Source organism: Balaenoptera physalus, assembly GCF_965194825.1.
Source record: "Balaenoptera physalus genome assembly, chromosome: 20".
Classification (NCBI taxonomy): Eukaryota; Metazoa; Chordata; class Mammalia; order Artiodactyla; family Balaenopteridae; genus Balaenoptera; species Balaenoptera physalus.
Genome location: NC_138901.1, coordinates 2,232,928 through 2,252,418, shown reverse-complemented (window position 1 = coordinate 2,252,418; position 19,491 = coordinate 2,232,928). Strand labels below are relative to the sequence as shown.

General features: G+C 39.6%; 1 long non-coding RNA gene across 4 annotated transcripts in view; it reads right to left on the bottom strand.

Annotated features, from left to right (window-relative positions):
- Positions 1-285: 285 nt before the first annotated feature.
- Positions 286-19,491, bottom strand: part of LOC309650934 — a 55,048-nt gene continuing 35,842 nt past the window's right edge. For 3 of the 4 annotated variants that reach the window (XR_014257832.1, XR_014257833.1, XR_014257834.1), the window contains one exon: positions 286-3,639. This is a non-coding gene — a long non-coding RNA (uncharacterized lncRNA). Of the gene's footprint in view, positions 3,640-15,669; positions 15,862-19,491 lie in introns of all 4 variants that reach the window. The other variant, XR_014257831.1, reaches the window with a different exon arrangement.

The following is a 19,491-nucleotide window of genomic DNA, read 5'->3' as shown; positions in this document are numbered from 1 at the left end:
TGCCTCTTTCTGCCTCAATTTCCTCATCTGTAAAATGGGGAGAATAATATCCCAAAGGTTTATTGGGAGGATTAAACTAATTTTTATAAAACACTTAGAACTACCTGGAACATAGAAAAGCATCATTAAATATAGTTAGTATTTTTTTCTTTCCAGTATATCCTATATTCAAAGGACTTCCAATCTCTCTTTGTTTCAGCCATAATGAACAATATGAAATTCTCTAAAATTTCATGAGATTTTCTATCTACTTGCCTTTGGGTTTTGTTGCTGTTGGGCTTATTGTTTGTTTGTTGACTTGGGACTTTTTTGGACTTTACCTATAAAAGGTTGATAAAGATTGAGTTACTCATACTTTCGATTTCTTGGCAAATGGAATGATTGGTTCCAACAAAGCTCCTGTCTTGTTTTGGTTTTTTATTTTCTGGAGTTTCATACTCCACCTCCACTCCCATTCCCACTACCACTGGTCACCTTTTATTCTTTTTAATTGAATGAAAGATTCTTTAAATTCCATAGTGCTTTACAATTTTTAAAAGTTTCACACACATGATTTCATATAATCCCATGACAACCATTTTTTCCCCTACCTACCCCTATATTGCCCCTGCCTCCTTCCCTCTCCCCACTGGTAACCACTAATTTGTTCTTTGTGAGTCTTCTTCTTTTTTGTTTTATTCACTAGTTTGTTGTATTTTTTAGATTCCACATATTAGTGATATCATTCAGTATTTGTCTGTCTCTGTCTGACTCATTTCACTTAGCATAATGCCCTCCAAGTCCATCCATGTTGCTGCAAACGGCAAAATTTCATTTGTTTTATAGCTGAGTGGTATTCCATTGTATATGTACCACTCTTCTTTATCCATTCATCTGTTGATGGACATTTAGGTTGCTTCCATGTCCTGGCTATTATAAACAGTGCTGCAGTGAACACTGGGGTGCATGTATCTTTCCGAATTAGTGTTTTTGTGGGGTTTTTTGGACATATACCCAGGAGTGGAATTGCTGGGTCCTATGGTAGTTCTGTTTTTAGTTTTGTGAGAAACCTTCATACGGCTTTCCACAGAGGCTGCACCAATTTACATTCCCACCAACAGTGCACGAGGGCTCCCTTTTCTCCACACCCTCTCCAGCATTTGCTCTTTGTGTTCTTTTTGACAATAGCCATTCTGACAGGTGTGAGGTGGTATCTCACTGTGGTTTTGATTTGCATTTCCCTGATGATTAGAGATGTTGAGCATCTTTTCATGTGCCTGTTGGCCATCTACATTTCCTTTTTGGAAAAACGTCTGTTCAGTTCTTCTGCCTATTTTTTCATCTGGTTGTTTACTTTTTTGGTGTTGGGTTGTAGGAGCTGTTTATATATGTTGGATAGACATGGGTCACCGTTTCATTTTACCTGGTGGAAATCCTTTAGTTCCTGGATGTCCTTGAAAACTGTGTATTGCATGCAGTATTAATTAATATAAATGATATTGTGGTATCACTCTCAACCTACTTTTATTTATTTTTTAAATTGGCACTGTTTTAAGATCTCTTCATGTTGATGGGTGGGTACCAATCTGTTGCTTCTGAGTCCTACCCAGTACTCTATGGACTGTATCCATTAAAATTTGTTTGACGACACAGTGCCACAGTACTCTACGTTATGAAGAACATCCTGGTACAGGGCCCCTCATGGACACGTGTGGGAGTTTCCTTGGCATACATACCCCGGAGCAGAACTGATTGACGGCAAGATATTGCCAAGTAGTAATGAGCTGGTGATGAATCACCAAAAGGGCTGTGTCGTCACCACCACTGGCAGTACATGAAGTTCCTTTATCCCCGTTAGAAAATTGGATAACCAGCTCTGTTAAATTCTCTGATTTTCTCAGTCTGAAGAGGAACCAATATAAAGTACATGTATCTCATAATTATTTTAGTTTTTATTTCTTTTGGTACCGAGCTCAAACATGCCTTCATGTGTTTTTCAGCTCTTTGGCTCCCTTCTTTGCTACCCACGCAATTGGAAACAGCTGTTGTGATGCTTCTTTTTGGTTGGATTGCACAGTGTTTTCTATTTTGGACCTTCACATTTACTTCCTTTACTTTCCCCTTTTAAAATAAACAGGTTGGAATGAGAAAGAGGAACATCAGTGTAGGTCAGCAAATGTGGGCGCTTCTCTGCAAGAATTTTCTTAAAAAATGGAGGATGAGACGAGAGACCTTGTTGGTATGGTTTGGAGTCTATGTCTCATATTTAGAAGAGGAAAGAGTAATTTCTTGGGAAGCACAAACACTTTATCTTCATCCTTTAATGTTTCATAGATTTTCTATTTCTAACTAGCAGGTTGGATTTTTTTTTTTTCAAATTTTGGGCTTGGCTATTACTACAAATAAGATTACTTTAAAATATATCATTATGACATGTCTTACTAGAGGCAAAGATGCTGGGAGATCCCTAAGAGGCCAGCCGTAGCCTACACGCCTGCTTTCCCCTGACCCGTGACCCACTGCTCCCTGTGCCCTAGCACAATTCTGGTTTTCAGGTAGCTTTGGGGCACTTGGGTACAAGGAACAGAATCATTTATTATAAACCATGGCAATGTAGCCTAAGCAGCAGGAGCTGTGGTTACAAGTGGTGGGCATGCATGATAAAAAATATATTTGACAGAGACACACAGGACAAGGCAAAACATGGTTCTCAGCCTACAGAGAAGAATTTGTAACCCTGTCTGATGTGGAAATGAACTTACTGGGGAGAAAAAGGCACGGGAGTGTTTAAACCTGAAGCGTTCCTGGTTCGAGCCAGATACCAGCAAGAGTCTGCCTTCCTGAATGCCCTTGAACCACAACAGTGCCGTTCATAGAAAAAGGACCCAGATTAAGACAATGAATTACACGGACACATTTGATCTCCTTTTCTCTAGCATCTTCCAATAATATCTATATAACGACCCACGGATGAGCACATACACAGCTCGGTGCCACCACCAGGAACTCAAGAAGGGTCCCACTCACAAGCCAAAGCCTCAAGGGATCGTTTCGAAGACAATGTCCCAGTCTTAGCTGAAACAAGAGCAGTCAAATCTGGCAACTGTAAAAGGCTTTATCGTAAAGATATTGGGGAACTCACAGAAATGCTGGAAAAGCTAAAGACCTGGTCTCAGAAAGTGGTCAGGAACCAGGAAGAGCTCGGCAATAGCAAAATGCAGCTGTCACGCCTCAGAAACAACCTGGGTCGGGCTCACTGGACCAGCACCACTGCTGCAAGATTGTTGATGCCAACAGCCATGGTCCCAGGTCACTGCCCCATTAAGACTAGCTCTGTCATCTCTTCATCTTTACCCCACTTATCCTGGGTTCTAAGACTCAAGCCGGGGCACCCTGCTGGTGGGCCGACAGGGATGATGGGTCCATCTGGCTTCCGTAGTGAGCAGCCAAGCTCTGCCTCCGCTCAATCTTTATCAGTTGCTCAATTCGGTGTTCGAAAGAGTTGTACTCAGTTTAAGGAAGGTTGCATGAGGATCAGAAAAACGGCTTGACTGATGCAAGTAATGCTTCAGGGAATGGAAGAGACTGATTCATCCTGGAAAGAACACGTACGCTTAAAAGACAAAGCTTCACAGGAGAGAACATCTGGAAAATCAGCAGCTGTGAAAGTATGAAAGGAGAAAGATCACTCAATGACACACAGAAAAAAAATTAGATTTATCACAGGAGTTTCTTGCTCTAGTCTTTTTTGTGGTTTTGTTGTTGTTTGATTTTTTTTCCTTGCCACTGCTCCAGGACGTCTACACTCTTCTTGATGCTCACCAATCGATATCTGTCTTAAATTTAAATCTTTTACATATTTAGACTCCATGTGAGGTTGCTTCCATATCCAAATAAAATACCCTGGATCAAAATAAATTTACTAAACATAGACTCTTTTTTTTTTTTTTTTTTTTTATTTATTCATTTATTTATTTATTTATGGCTGTGTTGGGTCTTCGTTTCTGTGCGAGGGCTTTCTCTAGTTGCGGCGAGTGGGGGCCACTCTTCATCGCGGTGCGCGGGCCTCTCATTATAGCGGCCTCTCTTGTTGCGGAGCACATGCTCCAGACGCGCAGGCTCAGTAATTGTGGCTCACGGGCCTAGTTGCTCCGCGGCATGTGGGGTCTTCCCAGACCAGGGCTCGAACTGGTGTCCCCTGCATTGGCAGGCAGACCCCCAACCACTGCGCCACCAGGGAAGCCCCAAACATAGACTCTTGATCTCAGAAACCTTTCTACTTTAATGATGGAGAGAAGGGTTACAAAATCATGGCAGTGGTTGACTCCTTAGGTTAACTGATAGTTCCCAGCACGTGGACCCAGGGACCTCAGTCAGTAGTTGGTTGTATCTACTTTGTTGTAGCTGTAAACCACTTTGCTGCTTGCTTTCGAAGCATCCCAGAGATTTCAAATAACTTCCTGTATGTCGACAAGATTGATGACCAGTTCTTTCTGGTCCTGAGCCAACATTCATGATACAGTGATAAGAGCTGAGACCCTCCAGAATCACCAAAAATTTTATTGGATTCCAACGTCCTATTTAAGCTGTACCCTGGGGCTTTTCCCTCTTCTTTTGTCAAGTCCAAACTTGCAGTGTCTGTACGTTTTTGAGTCAACTATGGCGCATTTTCTTCAACAAGGGAGCTTCTACAATTTGGGTAGTTTCCCAAGTGCAGCTATTCAAGGTCAAGAGGGGAATTCAAAATTTCACAAACTTTGGATAAATATTAGAGACCGATGAAAGAAAATCTTCACAGTACTGTTTGCTTTAAACTTACTGGGAAGCTCAGTAGTCATGTCATTAAGGACTGAGTATGACTTCTTCTGTGCCTTTGCCAAGTCAGAAGAGTAGGCTCAGAGCTGAACCTATTTATCTTTGATAAATGCTGGAAGGAAAACAAACCCTTTGGGCCCTTACATAAATCATCTTTTTAAAAATCAATGAAAATCAAGTGCACTTTATCTTTTTGCTTGTTCTTGAGACTTTGGTGAGAGTAAGTCCAGTTTTCACCACCCCATCCCATGATGAGTTGAAGAACTTCTTCCACACACTCAAGGTTTTGCTTCAACAGGATAATGGAGCCTCTCACTACTGTCATTGGTTACCCCAATGTCCAGTGAAGACTTTATGGAGAGTGACATGCCCATTCTTTCTCAAATATACCAGAAAGTGCTGAGTCTTGCGTGAATGAGAAGCAGAGAACGGAAGGAGGCTGCTGCTTGGCTTCTTTGTTACTTGTTATCTCAATCTTAAATGGAAGATTTCTGTTTCAAAATAAATATATCCTTCCCTCCCACTCCAAATCCTTAGAGACTGTGAAAAAGATGAGAAAAACAAATGTATAATGAGTATAAAAAAACGAGAGAAGTAGACCCTTGGTGGACCAGAAACTGTAAAGAATTTCTAAAAAAAAAACAAAAAAATGAAAAAAACTGAAAGCTACCAAGAGTACATTGAAAAAGCAAAATTACCCCAGAATGAAGATCATAGCAGACTGTAAGGAAAAGTGGGAGCTCCACACTTAACAGGGGTGGATACCAGGAATAACGGGGGCCCAAGGCCAAATGACAGATGATTTTTTACAAAGGTTGACCCTACATAACACCTTCCATGGGCCAGTAGCGTTCATCCAACAAGGCTGGGAAAGGTTAGAGAAAAGAGGGCAATGGGTGATAAAACAAGAAAGAGGTGAAAAGTTGTATTGGCACCAAAACTGCGTTTCTGATAAACTAGTCCTGAATCCATCATCCTGAGAGCTTTGCACTTCATTTGATATTTACTTAAATGAAGCCACATCTGTTCTCCACAGTCATGGGTTGTTTATGCTACATTAGTGATAACTTCTTCCTCACTGAAGTCATTAAACTTTGTCATTAATTTTTCTCTCCCCAGCCTGATTCTCTTTCCTTTTAGCTAAATCAGGTCTGATTTATCAAGGGTTGTTTGATTCATCAGGGATGTTCCAGCTTTGATTTCCCTGAAGAAGCTCACAATACATCACTTCCTGACCTGGGCATGTTGACCTGGCATGGTACCATTTTGCCTGCTAACATCTCTGGCCCTGGCATCCCCAGGGGCTCACATTCTTGGCCATGTGTCTGCCACTGCCTTCTACTCCAAAAGTGTGAATTTCCATGGAATTAATTCCCTGTTATTGGAATTTTTTACGCCTAACAGGCTCAAGTAATACAAGGACACAGATAGAAACATGGTGTCTATTGGGATAAACAGATAGGAGAGAAATGAGCTAGGAAGACCCAGTGGTGTGATATTTCCTGTCAACTGTGGCAATGGGTATGATTTGAAAGATGTTTGTACTAAAACAAAATCTCTTATTCAGACATAGTATTTTTGTTTTGTTTTGTTTTACTTTTTGTGTTTGTTTGTTTTAAATTTAATTTATTTTATTTTTTAAGTTTTTAAATTTTTATTTTTTTATTGAATGAAAGTCTTTAAATTCTATAGTGCTTTACAATTTTCAAGAGAGAAAATATTTTTAAGCACATGATATTGGCAAAATATATAAAAAGATAATATTCAGTGTGTTAATATTATAGAAATACAGCTGTACAGCAGAAACTAACATAACTTTGTAAAGCAACTCTACTCCAATAAAAATTAATTTAAAAATGTTCCCTTCACTATTGATGCATAAAATAGGAAAAAAAAAAGAAGTGCCTGTATTTCTATAATATTAACAGACATAGTATTTTGATCAAATGCAGTCATTTTCGTTAGTATGTCAATTGTGACATTGAACAAATAGGTTAGAATTAAAGCAGTCTAGAGCTCCTAAGAAATATACTCTCTACTACTGTGTAATTAGACAAAGAATAATTTAAAAGCTGGTTTTCTTGAGGACATGAGCAACAATCCTGATCAAAGGGGAATTGATTTGTGATTAAGCATTGTATTAGCTTCATCAAGAATTTGGGCCCTTCACTTATTTTGAAATAATCTGGGTTCTGGAATATTAAGTGACCATATTACATAATCAAATGTTAGACCAGTTCTTTAGGTTTTAATGATTTGCCTTAGGCCGTGTTAGTGTGTGGTTTATAGAAGAACTTTGTTTTTAGTAAAATGTAAATTATATATTAAAATATCCAGTGCCATTATTTAGTTAAGTATTTAAAACCCATCAAAGATTTCTGGGTCTCTCCCTAAGAGTGTTACCATCATTTTATCTTTCAGATGATGAAGAGTAAAAGATCTTTTTCTTTACAATGGCAAAGAGTTTAATTTTTCATAACTTTATCAAATAGTTATAGTTATTTGAAAATATTTACCAATTTTAACAGTCCAATTGTATTTTCAGTAATTTTATTTCAGAATCCAAAGAAAGAATGGAGGCCAGGAAGATGGAGAATTAGCAATCATTGGAATAAATGCCGAGGTCCCACACAAAGCCTGGACTTTCAGGAGGTTCATCATAAATCTGGGGGTGAGAAACCACATCACACAAGCAGTACCAGTCTTTATACAACATATAAGTATCAACTATGCCTATTTTTGCAAAATCACAGCACAATTTTAAAAGACTCTCTCTAACACATCAGGGCATCTTTACAAGTTTCTTATTCCACGAAATCTTCTATTCTCTATGCTTACATGTACATCTACCATTATTTCTACTTCTGCCATGTTTCAACCACTTCTTTCATTAATTCAATTAATCTTTATTGGGTCACTAACATCTGCTAAATTCTGGGGATGTAAAGATGAATAAAATATACTCTCTACCCTCAAGAAACTCAGCTGAGTGGGAGAGAGAGACAAATTAGATGACTCCAATAAAATGTAATAGACGTGATAATTAATGTGTGTCTAGTGTGTTGTGAAAGCAAAGAAGAAAGGGCTAATAGTTCTTCCTGGGAGCCTTTCCTCTCCCCCTCCCCCATCTCTCTCCTAACTGGCTGTACAATCGAAAGAGAGTGTGAATCTTATTACACGCTATCTTATTGAATACAGTCTCATAATACTCAACCCAAATTAAAAGAAAAAGTGAATTTAGAGGTTATTTTTTACTTATACAAATATCTTTGAGAACTAATAGCCTAGGATTTTTTTAAAAATCACCAAAGCATTTGGGGCAAATAAGTTAAATAATTTTACTACCAGATGTGATTATACTTAAGTTTTATCTGTAGTTTTTGCCTAAAAAAATTACCTACCAGCTCCCATAAAGTATAGTTACTTCAATTATTATAAAATAGTAAATTCCAATTTTGTTAACTCATTCTTTCTTATTAACTTATTCTTTCTCCTGTGTATCTCTAAGCTAACACCACCTGATATTTTTTGCACAGAACATACCTACCACTCGCAATTAATATTCTCTGTTAAAATGTGAATCCAGTTACATTTGAGCTTTGGGGTATGATGAAGTACTTGCTTAGAGAAGATCACAAGAGTCTGTTGTTGTCTTATTGGATTCAGAAATCTAACTAGGGTTAAATATTGCCTCCATCTTCCAAGAAATAAATGAACAACTTGGCCTCTGACACTCGACTAAATTGCTATGCAACCAAGAGGAGCCTCGTTTTGGCTTGGAGTCCTAAATCTCTGAACTGCTTGGGAAGGCAGAGGCTAGCAGCTGCTTTGATTCACAATGCTTGAATCGAAAAACGTTTTGTTGGTCTGTCTTTTGGTGTGGGAATTTAGTGCTGTGGTCACCCTGGGCAGATTAAACACTTGTGATGTTTCCCATTAAGCTGTTGACTTCCTGCAACTGTTGAAAAAATCTCACATTAACACTGGCTCGAATCATCAGAGGTCGGGCCCCCCTCTTAGTAGTTTGTGTCTCAGTGCTACATGGAAGTGATAAGTAAATCCACACCTCCAGCCAGTTTGGCCACTTGAAAATTTGCAAATCCAAATTCATGTCATTCCAATTAAACAAGGCAGTTGAACAAAATGATCATCCCATTTTGCTTCAAAATTAACTTTAAGAAACTTTTGCTTGGAGAACGGGAAAATATGGCCTCTGTGTTCTACCATCGGGAATGTGAGAATAAAATGTAAAGGTACTGAAGGGAGTAATGCAGTTACATCCGTAGTGATGCCTAAAGGTCATGTGACCAAGGCTTGTTGGAGCATCTGTAAAAATAAAACAAAATCCCCTAAGGAAAAGTAAAATAAGAGGAATTCCCTGCGGAAAGAACGTAGAAAGTGGAGCCAGTGCGGCTCCAAAATAAAACGGAGCTGGGCAGTCATGACAGATCTGGGGTTTCGTCACATACTCTGTGTTCTTAGCAAAGCCACGAACAGACAACTGTAAGGACTTCTAATTCTGCTAAGAATCCTACCTGGAAAAGCCCCTAAAGAGAAGCTCCGATGACAGCCAGTCATCGAAAACTTGAGGTCAAGCTGCCGGGACTTGTGGTCAGGCTGAGAGGGTCATTCTGTCCCCTTTTCAAGTCTCCCAGCTGTGACTTCTGTGGTTTTGCTTTTAAAAACCCCTTCCCTCCTTCCCCTCCCCAACCCCAGTTTGCAAACCTTGCAAACAATAAAGCTCTCCTCTTGCTTTAAGACAACATTGACTCTTTTCTGGGATTTATTTTTAATTTAGGACGACACAGCCCTTAAGGAAAAGCATTTATCATTTGCTGTTAGTCTTTGTTTTAAAATGCATGTGACCAACATTCCTGGGATCAGTATCCTCTGAATTTACCATCAAATACCTACCTTTGCCAGTTAAATGTTCTTCCAAACGTGGCAATTATGAATTTTTGTCAGTAATAAACCTCATTCATTGACACCTTAAGCTTGTGCCACTTAACTATAACCCCACTGAGGTCCTGGATGGGGCTTGTTCATCTGTGTGTCTCAAGCGATTGTTGATGAAGATTAAATACTGTTGAAGACACTTGATGGAGCAGACAACACAGTCAAAATCGTGTTGAAGGATGGACACTGAAAACGTGGAGGTAAAAGAAGGAATGCAGAAAGCTCATCCAAAAGAGTCCTGACCATGATCTTATACAAGATCGATTCTCATCCAACCACACTGTCGCCCCAGCCAGGGCAGATCTCTGGTCTCCATCCTCATCCCTCAGGTCCTCACCCCAGATCAGACTCCAGCTCTGACTGCCCTTCTCTTATGCACAACAAGCCTCTTTGGACTTCTTAGCTCAGTAAGCCAAAGAGGTATTTTCAAAGTCCTTCTTTATGTAAAGCTCAAAGTGTGTCTTCCAAATGGTTGTCGTCAAAGAATGGAGGAAAGAGGGCATCTATCTTAGGGGAAATTTTGAGACCATATCATTGCCATAGTTATTATATTAGTTATCTTTAGAAGCTTGTTCTAGGACCAGAATTGCTTTTTTTTTTTCAGAATGGTACAACTAAGAACTGGACTTCATTCATCCAAGAAATAGATTCAGTGATGTAATGGGATCCTGAATTGTTTCTTTTCTTTTTTTTTAATAAATTTATTTATTATTATTATTATTATTATTTGGCTGCATTGGGTCTTCGTTGCTGCACGCGGGCTTTCTCTAGTTGCGGCAAGCAGGGGCTACACTTCATTGCGGTGCGCGGGCTTCTCATTGCGGTGGCTTCTCTCATTGCGGAGCACGGGCTCTAGGCATGCGGGCTTCAGTAGTTGTGGCACGTGGGCTCAGTAGTTGTGGCACGTGGGCTCAGTAGTTGTGGCTTGTGGGCTCTAGAGCGCAGGCTCAGTAGTTGTGGCACACGGGCTTAGCTGCTCCACGGCATGTGGGATCTTCCCAGACCAGGGCTCGAACCCGTGTCCCCTGCATTGGCAGGAGGATTCTTAACCACTGCGCCTCCAGGGAAGCCCTGAATTGTTTCTTAAAGACCATTTTTTTCTCTCCCTACCTGGATTAAAACCTCATTAGCATAAGAATCGTGTTTTGGGCTTTGTTATAGACTCAGAGAAAATCGTCCTTAATATTCCTGCAGAATGACAACCAGCTCTTGTGCTCTTTGGCTTCTCCTTCACTAGTTTATCTTTGTCTTTTCCCCGCCCGATTGTACATTTTCCTCAAAGTCGAGCTCTAATGTCTAACTACCTAGCAAAAATCTTTGTCAGTTCTGCCTGCCTCATGATGGAATTCTCTTCCTAATATTCTCACCGATGGCACACTTGATGGTGTGTTGTTCTGCCCTCTTCCTTGATTTACACTAAGTATCTATAATTTGTCTTCTTGATAAAATTGTGAGGAAATTAAGGGAAAGAACTGGGTTTTCTAGGTCCACTGTGTTCTTATTCAGTGCTTGGCAAGGGCTCAGGAAGCTTGGGGTGGTGGGGAGACCATGGTCTTGATGTGAGGTCATCCTGGCTTTTAATCCTGGCTGGGCTAATTAGTAGTTGTATGATCTTGGTTACATTACTAGTCTTCTCTGAATGTTGATTTACTCTTCTGGAAAAATCTATCTATCAGTCAATCCATGTCTGAAACCTGCACAGTGGGAATTTGAACACTTCGTGAGCTGTGACCTGTTTGACAGTGAAGTTTAGGTTCTATTAGACTGTGTTTAGCCCATTTCAAACACTGCACACAGTGACACATGGCTTTCTGCTTCTACAGGCGCTGTGTGTAAAGAATGCCAGGATTCCCAAGGGCTCCTACTGCAGATTTGAGCCCCATAGCAACCCTTCAGGGGAGGAGGATGTAGAAGGTAACTAAGGCTTGGCAAGATGGGGGGATTTGCTCAGGATCACAAAGCTAAAAAAAAAGCCAGTCTCAGGTTGTCTGGGATCCAAATTCCCCGGATTTCAAGATGCAAGAGGAGGGATGGGGAATTAGCGTTTAATGGGTGCAGAATTTCAGTTTTGCAAGATGAAAAGAGTCGTGGGAATGGATGGTGGTGATGGTTGCACAATAGGAATGAGCTTAATGTCACTGAACTGTGCACTTAAAAATGGTTGCAATGGCAAATTTTATGTTACATGTATTTTACCATGATTTTAAAAAATGTTTTAACAGGTATGTAAAACATCTGGAACACGTGTAGTCTGTGCTCAGTCTGTGACAGCTATTTGCCACCTCTTTCCCCTCATTTTGATACTCATTCTCCTGAACTTCCCGTAGAGCTGAGATTCTGTGAGACCCAACTTTAGTGAAGGAACATTTCATTTTATAAAATTATTGAATTTAAATTCTCTACCTAAAAAGATATTTTTCTTCACTTCTAAAACCTTGAGGGAGTACTAAGAAAGCTGAAATGATGCAACAGGCTGTACCAGGCTAGTAGCCTTGTTCCCAGGATCTAGCTCATTAAACCACCTTTCACAAGGAGTCAGGCAGCCTCTGCGTTTGAATTCGGAATTCAACACAGCTAGAACACTTTCTTTAGTTTCTCTTACTACAGGAAATAGGATCCTTACTCCTACCAATTGATGTGTAAAATATCTTATATTTTATTAAGAGAGTCTGTGTATTACTTGATTACCCACATCACCTAATAAGCAATTCTCCTTTAGCAATGAGTAAACTGAGGCTTGGCTTAACAAGTTTTCATTAAAGTTTTCCCTACAGTCAAAAGCTAAGTGACAGAGCCACACTTGTATATAGCTGAATTTCAAATCCCTATATGTTTCCTGGGATTCACAGATGTTGCACAGATGTTGCAATCTGTAAACCATGAACTCTGCCCTAGCAAATATGAAGATAAACAGTATTCTCTCTGCCAACGACATAGTTTTACTGTTACAAATCCTAAGGAACATCAAGAACAACTGAAGTTGTGATTTTTAAGGAAAAAAAAACCCAGCTCAATACAAAATGTCAAATTTCAAAATAATGCCACTTGGCACATCTATACCACCGTTTAAGAGCAGTTAACAGAATTAATATAGTGTGATTTTTAAAAGATATTTACTGTCTATGTTACCTCCAATTGCATGTGTTATAAAAGGTAGTGCTATGGTCTGAATTGTGCCCCCCCCCAAATTCTTATGTGAAAGCTCTAACCCCCAATGTCATATGTTTGGGGACAAGGCTTTTAGGAGGTAATTAAGGTTAAATGAGGTCATAAGGGTGGGGTCCTAGTCAGATAGGACAGGTGGCCTATAATAGGGAAGAGCAAATCTGACTCCATGTTGGATCTGTTTCTTTTCCTTCCACCTTTGTGCTCTGTGCCTGTGCTTAGTCATGCTGACTGCACCTTTTGTAAAAGAATGTTGCCTAGAGCCTGAAATATACAGAAGAGCCCATTCTCAAGGCTCTGACCTTTAAAAGGTATAACACTCTTCCATTCATATAAAGAGTTGCAGAACAGAGAATAACATTTGTCTTTTTGGAGTGACCTGACCTACGGGGGGACAGCTGCAAGAACAAAGGATTCTAACACCAAGAAGTGTGCAACAACCAACCACGCCCCGCCCCTTTTAGTATAAAAGCAGCCTGAATTCTAACTCGGGGAAGAGGGTTCTTTGGGACACTAGCCCACCAGCTTCTCGGTCTGCTGGCTTTCCGAATAAAGTTGCTGTTCCTTGCCCCAACAACTCATCTCCAGATTTGTTGGCCTGTCGTGCGGTGAGCAGAACGTGTTTGGACTCGGTAACAGCTAGAGCCCAACCAGGCTGGTACCCTGAACTCAGACCTCAGGCTCTAGAACTCCAGAATGAATTCAGCTGAAGAATGGTGAGTCAAGTGAAGGAACGCTCTCACAAAGCCCCAAAAAAGAATAAACAGATAAAAGTAAATAAAATGAAACTTGGGAGATTTGTAAGATGAAAAATGTCAAAATAATATAATTGGGTCCTCAAAAGAAGGACAAAAATAAATGGGATGAAATATTTGAAGAAATACTAGCTGAAATTTTCTAGAATTAAGGAAAGGTGAAAGATTCAAATTAAAGTGCATAAAGCATTAAACAGCAGAGAGATGAAAAATGAACTCACATTTAAACACATTGTCATGAAATTTCAGAACATCAAACACAAAAAGAAAATTTTAAAGCTTCATGAGAAGAAAAGCAGATCCAACACAAGAGTATAAAGACCCTATTGTCAAGGATCTTTTCAATAGGAATATTGGACATGAAATAAGAATGGGGTGATATTTTCATTGTGTTGAACATAAAGAACTCAGAAGCTAGAATTTTATACCAGCTAAACTATAACTTAAATGTGACACTGAAATAAAGATATTCTTAGTCATCCAAGAAAGTCTACCAGCAAACGGTTTCTTGAATCATTCTTGGACAAAGGATTAGACCAGAAGAGAAAAATAATACAGGATGAAGCAAAAGATATCATAAGTAAGAAAAAAACAGTAAATTCATGTGATTTTTTTAAATTTAAATAAGCAGTAACACCCTCACCCCAACAAGTTTATTCATAACATTGCAGAACTAAAGTCAGAGTGCCAATGAGGCAGGAAGGGGAGGAGGAGGAGACCAGACGCAAGAAGGGGTAGGTGAAGATGCTTATCATCTTTAGCAGAGAACATAGAAATGACAAGCTTAATTGGTAGTAAAAAATAAATATACGTTTGAGTCATATTGAGTTACTGCTAATTTGTTAGCAAACAAAAGAGAATGAAACCCTGGATTAAGTAAATAAAACCTTGGAAAAATCATCTAAAATACCAAAATTGACACACGTAAGAATCAATAAAACAAATTGGATAGAACAATAATAATTAATGATATTGAAATAATAATTGAATCTTTCACGCCCCCAAATCCCCAGATCCAGATAGTTTTAGAGATAAATCATATTATATTTATAAGATGCAAATAAAGTTTATCCTTATTTTATGCATATCATGTTAAGATTCTTTATATACATATTTATATATAGTATGTATAAATTATATTTTATTCTTTGGACTTAGATACCCATCTTTTTTCCTAGTGACAATTTAGAATTGTATCTCTGTTACAAGATATATAATAATACTTGTGTAATTATTTATAATATATTTGGTATAATTTATATGTAATTATATATTTATATTTGTATGTAAGTATATATTTATAGTATACAATTATAATTTATATATTATATAATAGCATATAAATATAAAGATGGAGTATATGTTTATACTTAATATAATTAATAATAAAATTATATATATTATATATCATTATATATATATAATTCTAAGTTAGAGGAAAAGAGAGATGGGACCTAAATTCAAAGAATAAAATAGAAGAAAGGTCATGAAGGTCAGAACCTGGGCGATTGAAGATGAGATGAGGAGGGTAAACAGTTTGAAGGATGGAACAGGGCCTGTGGCTTGATGTAAAGGGGGCCTTTGTTATGTGATATGAGCTGTTATCTGGGTCATGTGCTTGCATGGGGGGGGGGTGTCAATTTCAGGTCCCCGCCAGCCACTCGGCCAAAAACATGGATGCTGAGGTAGCAATGCCACGGGGTGGCTTAGCTCAAATTTCGACAGAGGAGGGAAAGAGGGCAGAAAAGGGGAGAGAACTAAGCAAGGATTGTTCTCAGCTGGAGAACGGATGCAGCCTGCTTCCAGGAGGAGTTCTAGAGAATGAATTGCACCACCAGAGCTGGTGCCCTTTGAGACAAGTGTGCCGGTCTTTTGTACCCCGTGTCAGTTAGCCAGTGGTTGCTGGCCGTCCCAAGGGGTAGTGGAATGGCTCGCATTTGGCCAAAAATAGTTCTTGGGAGAAGAGAGTAGCTGTGAGCCAGAGGCAGACAAAACTCACCGTCGCTGGGAGATGAGAGCACGAGCTCATAGAAGGAGATCCGGGCAGGTACCAAGACCGTCTATTACACAGTTTGTAAAAGCGGAGCCAGGATTCCAACCCAGGAGATTGCTCCCAGGGCCTCTGCTCTTTGAACAAAACACACATCCAACTTCATGTGACTGCAGAGGATGCAGCATGGTGATTTCTTGACTTTTAAAATGAAGAGATAACAGTATTATCTCTAAGCTCATTTTCAGTTCAAAACTAATTGATGATTTTCTATTTTGGACTAAAATACACTCACTTGCTTGAGCTTGAGAACCACTGTTCCCTCCAGATCCCACAGGAAGGTTCTGTTTTTCACTATAAGCAGATTCTGGCCATTCAGAAACTGTCTTTCATGTTTATCTGTTGTGCAAAACAATTTGGATCCCTGTACCCTCTTGTAAATATTCAAAAAGATATAAACTTCAAGATAAGTTATCCCATCACCTAAAAATATTCCTTCTAATGGAGCAATAATTATTGCCACCATTTTCTAAATTTTTTTTATTGAAGTATAGTTGATTTACAATGTTGTGCTAATTTCTGCTGTACAGCAAAGTGACTCAGTTACACACATATGTACATTTTTTTTAATATTCTTTTCCATTATGGTTTATCCCAGGAGATTGGATCCAGTTCCCTGTGCTATACAGTAGGACCTTGGTGCTTCTCCATTCTAAATGTAATAGTTTGTATCTACCGACCCCAAACTCCCACTCCATCCCTCTCCCTCCCCCCCTCCCTTGGCAACTACAAGTCTGTTCTCTATGTCTGTGGGTCTGTTTCTGTTTCATAGATAAGTTCATTTGTGTCATATTTTAAAGCATATTTTATTTTATTTATTTTTTATTATTTTTAAATTTTATTTATTTATTTTTATTTTTAGCCACGTCAGGTCTTAGTTGTGACACGTGGGCTCTTCATTGCAGCGCGCGGGCTTCTCTCTAGTTGTGGCGTGCAGGCTCAGTAGGTGCGGCGTGCTGGCTTAGTTGCCCCACAGCATGTGGGATCTTAGTTCCCCGACCAGGGATCGGACCTGTGTCCCCTGCATTGGAAGGCAGATTCTCTATCACTGGACCACCAGGGAAGTCCCTGTGTCATATTTTAGATTCCACATGTAAGTGATATCATATGGTATTTGTCTTTCTCTGAGTTACTTCACTTAGTATGATAATCTCCAGGTCCATTCATGTTGCTGCAAATGGCATTATTTCATTCTTGTTATGGCTGAGTAATATTCCATTGTATATATGTACCACACCTTCTTTATCCATTCCTCTGTTGATGGACATTTAGGTTGCTTCCATGTCTTGATTGCCATCATTTTTTAATTATTTCAGGCAATCAATTAAATAAACATAATAAGTAAAGGATACCTTAGATGGTGATAAGTATGAAGAGAAAACAGGAGGCAGAGAAAGGGGGATTGAGAATGAAGAGCCCAGAGAGAGTGAATCGCCCTTTTAAATAGAGTGGTTAGAGCACCAAGCGCGATCTGGGCCAAGACTGGAAGACGGTGAGGAAATTAATCGCAAGCAGGACTCTTCCAGGCAGGAGAAACAAGAGTGGGGGAAGGATGTCGTCATGGGACCATGCCGGGCATACGCAAGGAACAAAAGACACAGCTGGGGGGCTGAAATGGAGGGAGCAATAGAGAGAAGCAGGAGCCAAGGTCAGGGAAGATGCGGGAGGAGGGGCGGCTGTAAGGGCTTAGACTTGGACTTGGAGAGGGGAGGGGTGGAGAGTCACAGGAGAGTTTGAGCCCTTACTCAACCTGGCACATGTTTTGAAAGGGACCCTCTCACTGTGGTGTGAGCAGTAAACTGTAAGTCTCAAGGGTGGAAAACTGAACTCCTTTGATATCCAAGCAAAAATCGTTTGAAACAGACAGTAACCAGAGACTCGGAAAATTGCCTGATATCGATGGGAGAGAAGAAAAGTATTCCCCGGCAAATTCTATCTTTATAGTCAACCTGTGGCAACATATGGACATGAACTGACCTCATCATCCTACTCTGACCTTCCCACCTTGAGCCAGATAAGCGCCCTTGAGAACTTCTTGCCTGTATGCCAGGGTCCAGGCAACTTATAAAATCTATAAAGTGTTCCTACATCCAGACAATCTCTCCAAGCTCTAGCCTTCCACTCTTGACTTCGGACTCTGTCTTTTATTTCTCAGCTGCATTTCCCTCTCATCCTTGTCCTTTGCGATCAATGACCGAGTTGGACTACGTGCCCCGCTTTCTCTTCTGGTTTCTTCATAAGATATCCTGTTCCCTTCGCTTTCAACACACATACTGTGAGCCGTCAGCAAATAACGCTTTGCTCCCTGGCAACAAACAAAGGTAGGTATTTGGGTGAAAGGGACGTGGATTTATTTGGAGAAGGAATAATAATGAGACTAAGATTCTCTTTTCCAATGTGCTGATGTCCAAGCAAAGCCAGAGGGATTCCTGGAGCACAGAAGGATATCTGAAGACTATAAACTGAGAGGGTGGGTTCCCAAAATTTGGGAATAACATATTACTTTTTAAAATTTTCTCCTGGGTCCCGGAAAAATGGTCGATGAGGCGGAGTGCCCTAAGAGATGAAACTCCATCATCAGAAATAACGTCAACGAAGAGCACCGTTAAGGCTAGGAATGTGGAAATGTGGAAGAACGAAAACATTTTCCAATTTTCTATAGCAGCAACCCAAGTAAATGTGAAATTCTGTGTTCCTGTGTTTGGGACTTATCGTATTTTCAAGATATGGGTGCAAAATATGAATCCCATCTGAGTCAGAGCAAAAGAAATTTCTCTGTGTTACAGCTTCTAAACATGGCAGGATTTTAACTGAGTTCTTATACTGGCCAGTCTTGGTTCCTGATGGTAAGAAGTAATTAACCTTAATGCTAGGTATTGTTGCTAGAAAGTCAATTACCCCTACATGTAACATTAGTACAAGAAGTCTCAGGGCTGACAGCTTTATTTCACTTCCTGCCTCTTTAGCTAGTAGCTATTCTTCCCTAGTAAAGAGAGCATGAAAAAGAAGGTGCCTCTGACTCCATCCTGTTATTTACATCAACAAAAAACTTTCCTTTGAAACTTTCTTTAGAGCACGGTGAAATGTCTGCAACTTTCCCAGAAAGCACATGAGATTCTGTTGCCAATTTTTTCAAAACCGAAAACAATTTAACAAGAAAAATCCCTCAAACCATCATTAAGATGTCATTTAAGGTCATTAATAAAATGCTGTTCTTTTCCCAGCTTGCATTACATTTTGGAATTGATGGAATACCTTTCTGTATTTTTTCCTTTTATTTGCCAAGCTAAGTTTTCAAAGGGTGCCATCTTCTGGTTTGATTTTTTAAATATCCATGGACTTCCACTTTGGAATGCTTCTAGAAGCTTACTATGCATTTTTCCTGCACTAACAGAGAAATATTTGCTTTCTACTTCCCGCCACCTGGGTGGCATCAAATGTCTCAAATCTTCTGAGAATCTGACCCAAGCTTCTTGACAAGCACGGGCTGGAAATGCATTCCTACAGGATGAGCATTGCAAAAGTGTAATGCTTGCAGATTTGAAGGCACTTTTAAGTGTCAACATTATGTCCTACAAATACATTTAGTCTCCACACCAGGGACAGTTTGCTGCCCCGTAGTGCTGTTCCCTGCCAAAAGGAACGAAAAGTCCACACACCAGGTATTTTCCAGCTCTCATACATATTCAAAATGGCATCAACCCTGGAATCTGAAGCTTATTCCAACACAATATACTGTAATTTCTCTTATTTATTTGAGTCACTAAATAA